General features: G+C 44.3%; 1 protein-coding gene across 1 annotated transcript in view; it reads right to left on the bottom strand.

The window, feature by feature from the left end:
* Window positions 1–1,290: 1,290 nt before the first annotated feature.
* The window catches only part of LOC140738125 (uncharacterized), a 112,100-nt gene continuing 101,065 nt past the window's right edge, over window positions 1,291–12,325 (bottom strand). The window contains exon 9 of the mRNA XM_073065275.1: window positions 1,291–1,934. The gene's annotated coding sequence lies outside the window, so the exon portion shown is untranslated. The remainder of the gene's footprint in view (window positions 1,935–12,325) is intronic.

Raw genomic sequence — 12,325 nt, 5'->3', positions numbered from 1 at the left:
TCGTTAAAACGTAACACGGGGTGGCGGGATCAGTACGTGTACTCAGTATTGAGTTTGCGACCACCATGTACAAAAGATTAAAACGAATGCGATATGATGCTGGCTTCAAGCTGAAGGTTGTTGATTTTGCTAAAGGAACGAATAATTCTGCAGCTGCTACGAAGTTTAGTGAAAACGAGAAACAAGCGAGAGAGTGGAGAAAGGCAGAGGACACGCTGAGGGAAATGTCAAAGACGAAATGTGCAAACTGCAGGAAAACATACCAGTGGCCAGAACTGGAAGAAAATGTTTTAGAGTGAGTGAGTCACCAGCGACCGTCTGGATACATTGTTACCAGAGAAATGATTCAAGTTCAAGCGTTGAAATGGGACGAAAAACATCGTGAGATCAGCGAAAATTTCACCCGCGGGGTGTAGTTTACGTTCAAGAACGCTGCTGGATGGACGAAGCGGGTTGCTTGAAGAGGTGTGGCGTCGACGTCCCGAAAGTGTCAGGAAGGAAAAGTCGCTACTTGTCTGGGACATGTCAAAGCGCACTTGTCAGGTGAGACAAAAGCAGCATCGAAAGCTGAAAACACGGACACTGCAGTCATCCCCTGTGGTTTGGTGCCCGTGCTTCAGCCACTAGATGTGAGTTTAAACAAACCAAAGAATTCATGCGTCCACAGTGGAACGCATTTGACTCAAAAACAGCCAATAAATACGACCCGTCTTCCGTGTATTCGTTTTTCCGAAGTTGGCACCCTCTGTATCAGCCGACCCCCTAATTTTAGGACCAAAATTTAGGGCCAAATTCTCTGCTTACGGTATACACGGGAATTTACGGTATATCAACGATATGGATGACAATATGGTTAACTGGATGAGCAATAAGCAGATGAAACCAAGATTGGGGGAGTAGTGGACGGTGAGGATGGCTATCATGGCTCGCAGAGGGATTCGCATCAGCTGGAAAAATGAGCTGAAAAATGGCAGTTTGATTTTAAAGGTGACAAGTATAAGGTTTTGCACTTCGGTAGGATCAGCCAGGGCAGGCCTACACCGCGAATGATATGGCATTGAAAAGAAGCAGAGGGTTCGGCCACATCTGTGTCGATATGGCTGTTCATCACCAGCGCCACCGACTCCGAACGTTACCCGCGTTCTAAGTCACCACCCTCGCTGATACACCGATCCCATTCCCCGATGACATGTCTAAGTCTAACCGAAGTAAGAATTGGACAATGAGACCAACAGAAGGTTATTACATTTATGGAGCATTTTATTTGTTGATTTGAACGACAACAACGCGATGACCCAGATCGACTCCTCAGCAACTGGACCCAGCACTGGGGTTAGGGAGCTCCGGCTGAAAGCGGGACACCAGCACATAGTCACCTCAAACCTCGAAGTCAGTCTTCAGCAAGGCCTTGACTGAAGACAGCTTGTCATTCCAGCCGAGCGACATAGTTGCACCATTGCTCCCCCTTGAAGGTGATGAGTAACTGCACGGACAGTTTGAAGTCCTGGTACAGGATCCACACACCATGTGGGAAGAGATGAGGTTGTTGAAACCATCTTTCCTTAGATCACTGTTTCCTCAGTGCTGTGGGTTTGGCGCCAGAATCTGACGTGCTCGTACAGAATGATGTCTAAGTCTTTCGAAACCTCCTTCACCAGCCGCACACAGCAAATCTTTCGATCAGCTCGCCCAGACACCCATGGTCTCCGTGTCCAAACACCATGAACTTCCCCTGGAAGTTTACCTCTATGTATACCACCCCATGCTGGCCATCAATTTAGAGCAGTGGCAGCACTGATGAAGATCTCAGTAGCAATGGTGGGTATATTGTCTACAAAGTCCTTGTTTTTTTAGGTAAAGCTGGTGTCGTCATGAAGGCCGATTTTACTCATCTTGATACAGGGCTGAGAGCCATTCATGAGTTTACAGAGGAACTGCCGAAGCAAGAGTTGTTTCTCAGGTTAAATTTCCTCAGTATATGGTAACACACATAGAACACACTGCCAATAACAGCCATCAGTCATAAACGTTTTTGAGGAGTGGCTGTTTTTAGGAGGGGTCATATCTGAGATGTAAGGTCACTGATTTTAAGGTTGATGCTTTAGTTTGTAAGGCTTGGGTGATTTTCAATTTGAGTAGCTGGGATATCAGGGTGGTGGTATATGCTCCGTCTGCAGGATTAGGGAATTCGGGCAGACTACCGGTATCCCTGAGGACTTCATCTGCAGGGAGAATTAGCTCTGGTCCCTAAGGCTATTAGAGCTTCAGTGACCAGGGCTCAGGTTCCACATCAGATGCAGGCAGGCCTGACCAAAGGGGAAGGGGAAGGGGCGAGGAGCAGGCAGACAATACAGGGTTCTCCTGTGACTGGTCAGGTGCCAGAGGATTGGAGGATAACTCATGTGGTTCCATTGTTTAAAAAAGGCTCAAAAAGTAAGCTGGAAAATTATAGGCTGGTAAGTTTGACATCGGTAGTAGGTAAATTATTGGAAGGATTACTAAGGGATAGGATCTACAAGTATTTAGATAGACAGGGACTTATTAGAAAAAGTCAGCATGGCTTTGTGCGCGGTAGGTCATGTTTAACCAATCTATTAGAGTTTTTCGAGGAAGTTACCAGGAAAGTGGATGAAGGGAAGGCAGTGGATGTTGTATACATGGACTTCAGTAAGGCCTTTGACAAGGTCCCACATGGGAGGTTAGTTAGGAAGATTCAGTCACTAGGTATACATGGAGAGGTAGTTCTGTGGAATTGGTTGTCATGAGCGGCTGTGGAGGCCAAGTCATTGGGTGTGTTTAAGGCAGAGATAGGTAGGTTTTTGATTAGCCAGGACATCAAAGGGTATGGGGTGAAGGCAGGGGAGGGGGGATGACTGGAAGAATTGGATCAGCCATGATTGGAACATAACTGATGGGCCAAATGGCCTACTTCTGCTACATCTTATAGTCTTAAGGTGAATGACCTTGTTGCACGATTACAGATTGTCAGGTATGATGTTATGGCCATCACTGAATTATGGCTGAAGGATGGTTGTGATTGGGAGCTGAATGTCCAAGGTTACATATTGTATCCGAGGGACAGGAAAGTAAGAAGACGAGGTGGTGTGGCTCTGCTGGTAAAGAATGGCATCAAGTCAGGAAAAGGCGTAACATAGGATTGGAAGCTGTTGAATCCTTGTGGGTGGAGTTAAGAAACTGCAAGGTAAAAGGATCCTGGTGGCAGTTATATACAGACCTTCCAACAATAGCTTGGATGTGGACCACATATTACAGCAGGAAATAAAAAAAGGCATGTCTAAGGGCAATGTTATGATAATCATGGGAGATTTCAGTGTGCACATTGATGAAAAAATCAGGCTGGAAATAGATCTCAAGAGAGTGAGTTTGTTGAATGCCTGCATGACGGCTTTTTAGAGCAGTTTGTCATTGAGCCTACTAGGAGATCGGCTATACTAGATTGGGTGTTAAGTAATGAAGCAGGGGTGATTAGGGAACTTAAGGTAAAAGAACCCTTAGGAGACAGTGCCTCGGGGTAGAAGAGTGTCCATGTAAAACAGAGATATGGAGAAAATTCTTTAGCTAGGGGGTGGTGAATTTGTGGGATTTGTTACCACAGTCAGCTGTGGATGCCTGGTCATTGGGTGTATTTAAGGCAGAACTTGATAGGTTCTTGATAAGACACAGCATCAAAGGTTACAGGGAGAAGGCTGAGGAGGGAAAAAAAAGGTTCATCCATGATTGATGATGGAGCAGATTTGATGGGTCAGATGGCCTAATTCTGCTTCTTTGTCCTATGGTCTTAAGGTCTACTCACTGAAATTCAGAAGAATGAAGGGTGACCTCATTAAATGTTGAAAAGCCTCAATAGAGTGGATGTAGAGAGGATGCTTCCTATGACGTGAGTGTCTTAGACCGGAGAACATGGTCTCAAAACAGAGGGATGTCTTTTAAAAATGAAAATTAGGAGGAATTTTTTAACCTAGTGTTGGTGAATCTGTGGAATTTGTTGCTACAGGCAGCTGTGGAGGCCAGGTCATTGGGTATATTTAAGGCAAAGATTGATAGACTCTCAAGGCACGCCTGCGATAATAAATTTGATTCTGATTAGGGCATGAAGATATAGGGGGAGCATGCAGGAGATTGGGGCTCTGCCAACTTTCATATCATCAGCAAACTTACTAACCCACTCTTCAACTTCCTCATCCAAGTAAAATTTAGAAAAATTACAATGAACAGGGGTCCCAGAACAGATTCTTTGAGTATGTGATAAAGAACACTGGTGAAGGTACGGAAGTGGATGTACTTGCATGGATGTTACAAAGTGGTAGGCTCATGCAGAAATTCACTCGGCACAAGATCCAGGGAAACTTTGATGTATGGATCCTGATGAAGGGTTTCGGCCCGAAATGTCGTTATTACCTCCTCCCATAGATGCTGTCTGGCCTGCTGAGTTCTGCCAGCATTTTGTGTTTTTATGTATGGCTACAGAGTTGATTTGTCCATAAAAGGTGGTTGTAGATGGAGTATTTGCTGACTGGAGGTTCATGACCAGTGGTGTTCCATCAGAATCTGTTCCAGGATTTTTATAAATAATTAATTTACTTGAGGAACTGGAAAGGTGGGTTAGTAAGTTTACTGATGACATGAAAGTTGGAGTTTTGGATAATGTAGAACATTGTCGTAGGACATTGACAAACTTCAAAGTAAATTTATTATCAATATACATATATGCCAGCATATACAACCAATGATCCAATGATCTTTCAGGTGCTTTTTACACACCTATCCCTGTAAATGTCCTGAATAGTGGGGAGTTCACATGTACAGATGCGCTGGGCTGTCCGCACCACTCTCTGCAGTCCTGCGATTGAGGGAGGTACAGTTCCCATACCAAGCAGTGATGCAGCCAGTCAGGATGCTCTCAATTGTGCTCTTGCAGAAAGTTCTTAGAATTTGGGGGCCTATACCAAACTTCTTCAACTGTCCAAGGTTGAATTCTGTTATCTTTCCTGCAATACCATAAGCTCTTAACTTTTTAAGCAGCCTCATGTGTGTGGCATCTTGTCAAAATCCTTCTGAAAAATAAACTCTTCTTGGGCTTCCAGATGGGTACAGGTATTGATTTTAATGAATGTTTTGATGATAAACACTGCCATCTTCATCAGGGTTAAAAACAATACCTATACCCCAGCTGGAAGCCGGAGAAATTTATTTGTCATATACACTGGAAAGGAAGGAAAAACCAAGTGCAATATCCACTAATTTTCCTTTGTCTATCCTGTGACTATTACTTCAAAGAACTCCAACAGACTTAGAACCATAGAACTTTACAACACAGAAACAGGCCTTTTGGCCCTTCTTGGCTGTGCCGAACCATTTTTCTGCCTAGTCCCACTGACCTGCACCTGGGCCATATCCCTCCAAACCCCTCTCATCCATATACCTGTCCAAGTTTTTCTAAAATGTTAAAAGTGAGCCCGCATTTACCACTTCATCTGGCAGCTCATTCCACACATCCACCACTCTCTGTGTGAAGAAGCTCCCCCCTAATGTTCCCTTTAAACTTTTCCCCGTTCACCCTTAACCCATGACCTCTGTTTTTTTTACTCTCCTAGCCTCAGTGGAAAAAGCCTGCTTGCATTCACTCTATCTATACCCATCATAATTTTATACACCTCTATCAAATCTCCACTCATTCCTCTATGCTCCAGGGAATAAAGTCCCAACCTATTCAACCTTTCTCTGTAACTCAGTTTCCCAAGTCCTGGCAACATCATTGTAAACCTTCTCTGCACTTTCTCAACCTTATTAATATCCTTCCAGTAACTAGGTGACCAAAACTGCTCACAATACTCCAAATTCGGCCTCACTAATATCTTATACAACCTCACCATAACATTCCAACTCTTATACATACCGGCCTATAATTTCCCAGATTACTTTTACAGCCTTTTTTAAACAACGGAACAACATGAGCTTTCCTCTAATCCTCCAGCACCTCACCCGTAGATACCGACATTTTAACTATATCTGCCAGGGTCCCTGCAATTTCAGCACTAGTCTCCTTCAAGGTCCGAGGGAATACCCTGCAGATCCTGGGGATTTATCTACTCTGATTTGCCTCAAGATAGCAAGCACCTCCTCCTCTTCAATCTGTATAGGTTCCATGACCTCACTACTTGTTTGCCTTATTTCCATAGACTCCATGTCAGTTTCCTTAGTAAATACAGATGCAAAAAAAAATTTACGATCTCCCCCGTTTCTTTTGGTTCCATACATAGCCAACCACTCTGATCTTCAAGAGGACCAATTTTATCCCTTACTATCCTTTTGCTCTTAATAAATCTGTAGAAGCTCTCAGGATTATCCTTCACCTTGACTGCCAAAGCTACCTCATGTCTTCTTTTAGCCCTCCTGATTTCTTTCTTAAGTATTTTTTGTAATTTTTAATACTCCTCAAGCACCTTATTTGCTCCCTGTTTCCTATACATGTCATACATCTCTCTCTTCTTCATTATCAGAGTTCCAATATCCCTTGAGAACCAAGGTTCCTTATTCTTATTCACTTTGCCTTTAATCCTGACAGGAACATACAAACTCTGTACCCTCAGAATTTCTCCTTTGAAGGCCTCCCACTTACCAATCACATCCTTGCCAGAGAACAACCTGTCCCAATCCACGCTTTTTAGATCCTTTCTCATTTCTTCAAATTTGGCCTTTTTCCAGTTTCGAACCTGAACCCAAAGACCTGATCTATCTTTATCCATGATCAAGTTGAAACTAATGGTGTTATGTTCACTGGAACCAAAGTGTTCCCCTACACACACTTCCATCACCTGTCCTAACTAATTTACTAATAGGAGATGTAATTTTGCATCCTCCCTAGTTGGTAGCTCTATATATTGATTTAGAATACTTTCCTGAACACATTTTATGAATTCTAACCCATCCACACCTTTCACAGTATGGGAGTCCCAATCAATATGTGGATAATTAAAATCCCCTATCACAACTTTATGTTTCCTGCAGTTGTCTGCTATCTCTCTGCAGATTTGCTCCTCCAATTCTCGCTGACTATTGGGTGGTCTATAATACAACCCCATTAATGTGGTCATACCTTTCCTATTTCTCAGCTCCACCCATATGGCCTCAGTAGACAAGCTCTCTAATCTGTCCTTTCTGAGCACTGCTGGAACATTTTCCCTGACTAGCAATGCCACCCTTCATCCCTCTCCCTCTATCACGTCTGAACATCAGAACCCTGGGACATTGAGCTGCCAGTCCTGCCCCTCTTGTAGCCAAGTTTCACTAATGGCTACAATGTCATAATTCCATGACATAAATTAAAATTCCAAGACAAAATTATAGTTTTTTGAAGATGTAACTAGTAGAGTGGATAGGGGAGAGCCAGTGGATGTGGTATATTTGGATTTTCAAAAGGCTTTTGACAAGGTCCCACACAGATTAGTGTGCAAACTTAAAACACATGGTATTGGGGGTGTGGTATTGATGTGGATAGAGAATTGGTTGGCAGACAGGAAGCAAAGAGTGGGAATAAACGGGACCTTTTCAGAATGGCAGGCAGTGACAAGTGGGGTACCGCAAGGCTCAGTGCTGGGACCCCAGTTGTTTACAATATATATTAATGATTTAGACGCGGGAATTAAATGCAGCATCTCCAAGTTTGCGGATGACACGAAGCTGGGCGGCAGTGTTAGCTGTGAGGAGGATGCTAAGAGGATGCAGGGTGACTTGGATAGGTTAGGTGAGAGGGCAAATTCATGGCAGATGCAATTTAATGTGGATAAATGTGAGGTTATCCACTTTGGTTGCAAGAACAGGAAAACAGATTATTATCTGAGTGGTGGCCAATTAGGAAAAGGGGAGGTGCAATGAGACCTGCGTGTCATTGTACACCAGTCATTGAAAGTGGGCATGCAGGTACAGCAGGCGGTGAAAAAGGCGAATGGTATGTTGGCATTCATAGTAAGAGGATTTGAGTACAGGAGCAAGGAGGTTCTACTGCATTTGTACAAGGCCTTGGTGAGATCACAGCTGGAGTATTGTGTACAGTTTTGGTCCCCTAATCTGACCAAAATCTGACTGAAAAAAAGACATTCTTTCCATAGAGGGAGTACAAAGGAGGTTCACCAGATTGATTCCTGGGATGGCAGGACTTTCATATGAAGAAAGACTGGATCGACTAGGCTTATACTCGCTGGAATTTAGAAGAATGATGGGGGATCTTATTGAAACATATAAAATTCTAAAGGGATTGGACAGGCTAGATGCAGGAAGATTGTTTCCAATGTTGGGGAAGTCCAGAACGAGGGGTCACAGTTTAAGGATAAAAGGAAAGCCTTTTAGGACCGAGATGAGGAAAAACTTCTTCACACAGACAGTGGTGAATCTGTGGAATTCTCTGCCACAGGAAACTATTGAGGCCAGTTCATTGGCTATATTTAAGAGGAAGTTAGATATGGCCCTTGTGGCTAAAGGATCGGGGGTATGGAGAGAAATCAGGTACAGGGTTCTGAGTTGGATGATCAGCCATGATCATACTGAATGGCGGTGCAGGCTCAAAGGGCCGAATGGCCTACTCCTGCACCTATTTTCTATGTTTCTATGTGTCAATCCACGCCCTCAGCTTGTCTGCCTTCTCCTCGCATTGAAATAGGCACACCTCAGAAGATTATTACCGCCACACACAAACTTTCTATTTGTGACTGCATGAACTTTTAACATCATTTATTTTCACTTTCCCTCAAGGAAACCATGCCGACTACAGTTTATTTTATCATGTGCCTCTTAGTACCCCGAAAACACTGAAGTGAAACTAAGTCGCCTTTCATTTCCTTTCAAATATGTCTCCCTTCTTGAAGACTGGAGTGAATTTTGCAAATTTTCCAGTCCTCTGGAATCCTGGCATAATCAATTATATTCTTGTATATTAATGATTTAGATGATGGAATAGATGGTTTTGTTGACAAGTTTGTAGATGATACTCCCAGGTACAATCTTTTTTCACTGGACACCATGGTCACTATGCACTGGTTGTACTGAAATGTCTGTATCTGTTCTGTTCTGCCATAAGACCAACTATTAAGTACTGTTTTTTTCACCTACTTCTAACCCCATGTACTTTTTATACACAAAGCAAAGTGAGCATCTTGCAGTATCAAGTGTCAGTACCTATGAATTCTACCTGTTCATTTTGTAACACACACAAAATGTTGGAGGAACCCAGCAGGCCAGGCAGCATCCATGGAAAAAAGTAGTCGACAATTTGTACGGAGACACCTGATCAGGACACAAGACAGATCCTCTGTGAACTATACTCCCACCCGCTGGTATACTGCCGCAATGACAGGTTTTCTGTGGACAACACTCCCACCTGCTGACATTCTTGCGCAATGACAGGTTCCTTGCGAACAACACCCCAATTTCCACAAAATGCTGAAGGAACTCAGCAGACCAGGCAGCATCTATGGAAAAAAAGTACAGTTGAGGTTTCGGGTCGAGACCCTTCGGCAGGGCTGAAGAAATAAAAAGATGAGTAGATTTGAATGGTCAGGGAGGGGAGGGAGAAACACAAAGTGATAGATGAAACCGGGAAGGGGGGAATTCCAGAGGACTGATCAATGTCAGGAGCAGAGCACTGCGAATTAAATAAAAGTACAGGGGTGACCAGTGGTGAGAGTTGGAGCGTCAGGCTTTAACTCAAGAGGCTTCAACGAGAAGAGGCTGAGGCTAAAGAAACAGGTAAGATGATTTGGTCTTAGTTGCCCATTGACAGTGGAGGCAGGATGGCAGATATAGCTCCTCCTGCAGGACGTGGGAATTCATGGAACCTGATAGTCTCCCTGATGACTACACCTGCGGGAAGTGCAGCCAACTCCAGCTCATGAAGGACCGCATTAAGGAACTGGAGCTGGAGTTGGATTAACTTAGGATCATCTGGGAGGCAGAACAATTGATAAATACGATTTTTGAGCAGGTGGTTACACCCAGGGTGCAGAATTCGGGGAGGAGATGGGTGAACACTGAGAGAGGTAAAGGGAGAAGGAAGTCAGTGCAGAGTCCCCCAATGGCCATTCCCCTCAACAACAGGTATACCCCTTTGGATACTGCTGAGGGGGTGACCTATCTGGGCAAAGCATCAACAGTCAGACCAATAGCACTGTGGTCAGCTCTGAGCCTCAGAAAGGTAGGGGGAAGTCAGGTGGAGATAAAGCCATAGGGTCTCAATAGTTAGAGGGACAGATAGAAGATTCTGTGGCAGCAAAAGAGACACCAGGATAGTGTGTTGCCTCCTGGGTGCTAGGGTCCAGGATGTCTCTGTGTGGTTACAGAATATTCTTGAAGGGGAGGGTGAGCGGCGGAAGGTCATGTTGGCAGCAATGACATCGGCAAGAGAAGGGTAGAGGTCCTGCGCAGTATTTTAAGAGAGTTAGGAAGGAGGCTGAAGAGCAGGACCTCCAAGGTGTTAATCTGCAGATTACTCCCAGTGCCACAAACTAGTGAAGGTTCGAACAGGAAGATAGCGCAGATGAATGAGTGGCTGAGGAGATGGTGCAGGGGGCAGGGTTTCAAGTTCTTGGATTATTGGAACCTTTTCTGGGGAAGAGGTGACCTGTACTGGTGGGACAGGTTGCACCTGAACTGCAGGGGAACCAATATCTCGGGAGGGAGGTTTGCTAATTCTGTTGGAGAGGGTTTAAACTAGATTTGCGCGGGGGGAGGGGACCGAAGTGAAGAGTCAAGAGGATGGGGTGGCTGATGCACAAGTAAAGATAGTTTGTAGGGAGTTTGTGAGGAAGGACAGGCAGATGATAGAGCAAAGATGCACTCAGCCAGATGGTTTGACATGTGTCTATTTTAAAGCAAGGATAATGCATGAGCAAGGCGGATGAACTTAGAGCGTGGGTCAATATTTGGAACTATGATGTTGTGGCCGTTACAGAAACTTGTATGTCTCAGGAACAGGAATGACTGCTGAGTGTGCTGGGGTTTAAATGTTTCAAAAAGAACAGGGAGGGAGGCAAAATAGGTGAGGCGTGGTATGCTAATCATGGCTGCAGAGAAGTCATGGAGGGATTGTCTACTGAGTCCTTGTGGGGGGGGAGTCAGAAGCAGGAAGGGGCAATAACTGGGTATTTTTATAGACCTTCCCAATAATAACAGAGACATTGAGGAGCAGATAGGGAGGCAGATTCTTGAATGGTACAATAATAATAGGGTTGTTGTGATTGGTGATATCAATTTCCCAATATTCAATGGCATCTCCTTCGAGCTAGGGGTTTAGATGGGGTGGAGTTTGTTAGGTGTTTTCAGGAAGGTTTTCTGACACAATATATAGATAAGCCTACAAGAGGAGAGGCTGTGCTTTATCTGGTATTGAGAATTGAACCTGGTCAGGCATCAGATCTCTCAATGGGAGAGCATTTTGGAGGTAGGGCTCACAACTCTATCTCCTTTACCAGAGTGCAGGAGAGGGATAACAGCAGACAACATTTAATTGTGGTAGGGGGGAATATGATGCTATTAGGCAGGAACTTGGGACCATAAGTTGGGAGCAGATGTTCTCAGGGAAAATTCATGGTAGAAAAGTGGCAAATGTTCAGGGAAACAATTGCATGGCATTCTGCATAGGTATGTTCCATTGAGGCAGGGAAAGGATGGCAGGGTGAAAGAACCATGGTGTACAAAGGCATTCTACGAGAATGTGAAGAGCAAGAGGATGAGCCGTGTTAGAATAGGACCAATCAGGAGTGATAGTGGAAGCATGTGCATGGAGTCGGAGGAGGAAGCGGAGGTGCTGAATGAATACTTCGCTTCAGTATGCACCACTGAAAAGGCAATTATGGGGATGACTTACAGCGGACTGAAACACTTGAGTGTATCGACATTAAGAAAGAGGATATGCTGGATCTGCTGAAAGGTATTAAGTTAGTTAAATCACCAGGACTGGATGAGACATTCCCCAGGCTACTGTGGGAAGTGGGGTTGCCAAGCCTCTGGTGATAATTTTGCATCTTCAATAGGGATGGGAGAAGTACCAGAAGGTGGCAAGAAAGAGAGTAGAGAAAACCCAGGAAATTATAGACAAGCGAGCCTTACTTCAGTAGTGAGCAAATTGTTGGAGAAGATCCAGAGAGCATTTGGAGAGACATAATCTGATTAGGGATAGTCAGCATGGCTTTGTCAAAGGCAGGTCATGCCTTATGAACCTGACTGAATTCTTTGCGGATGTAACAAAACACATTGATGAAGGTAGAGCAGTGGATGTAGTGTATATGAATTTCAGTAAGACATTTCATAAGGT

This window comes from Hemitrygon akajei, chromosome 2, assembly GCF_048418815.1.
Source record: "Hemitrygon akajei chromosome 2, sHemAka1.3, whole genome shotgun sequence".
In the NCBI taxonomy this organism is placed as follows: Eukaryota; Metazoa; Chordata; class Chondrichthyes; order Myliobatiformes; family Dasyatidae; genus Hemitrygon; species Hemitrygon akajei.
The sequence above is the reverse complement of the archived record's forward strand: the minus strand, read 5'-3'. Positions and strand labels throughout refer to the sequence as shown.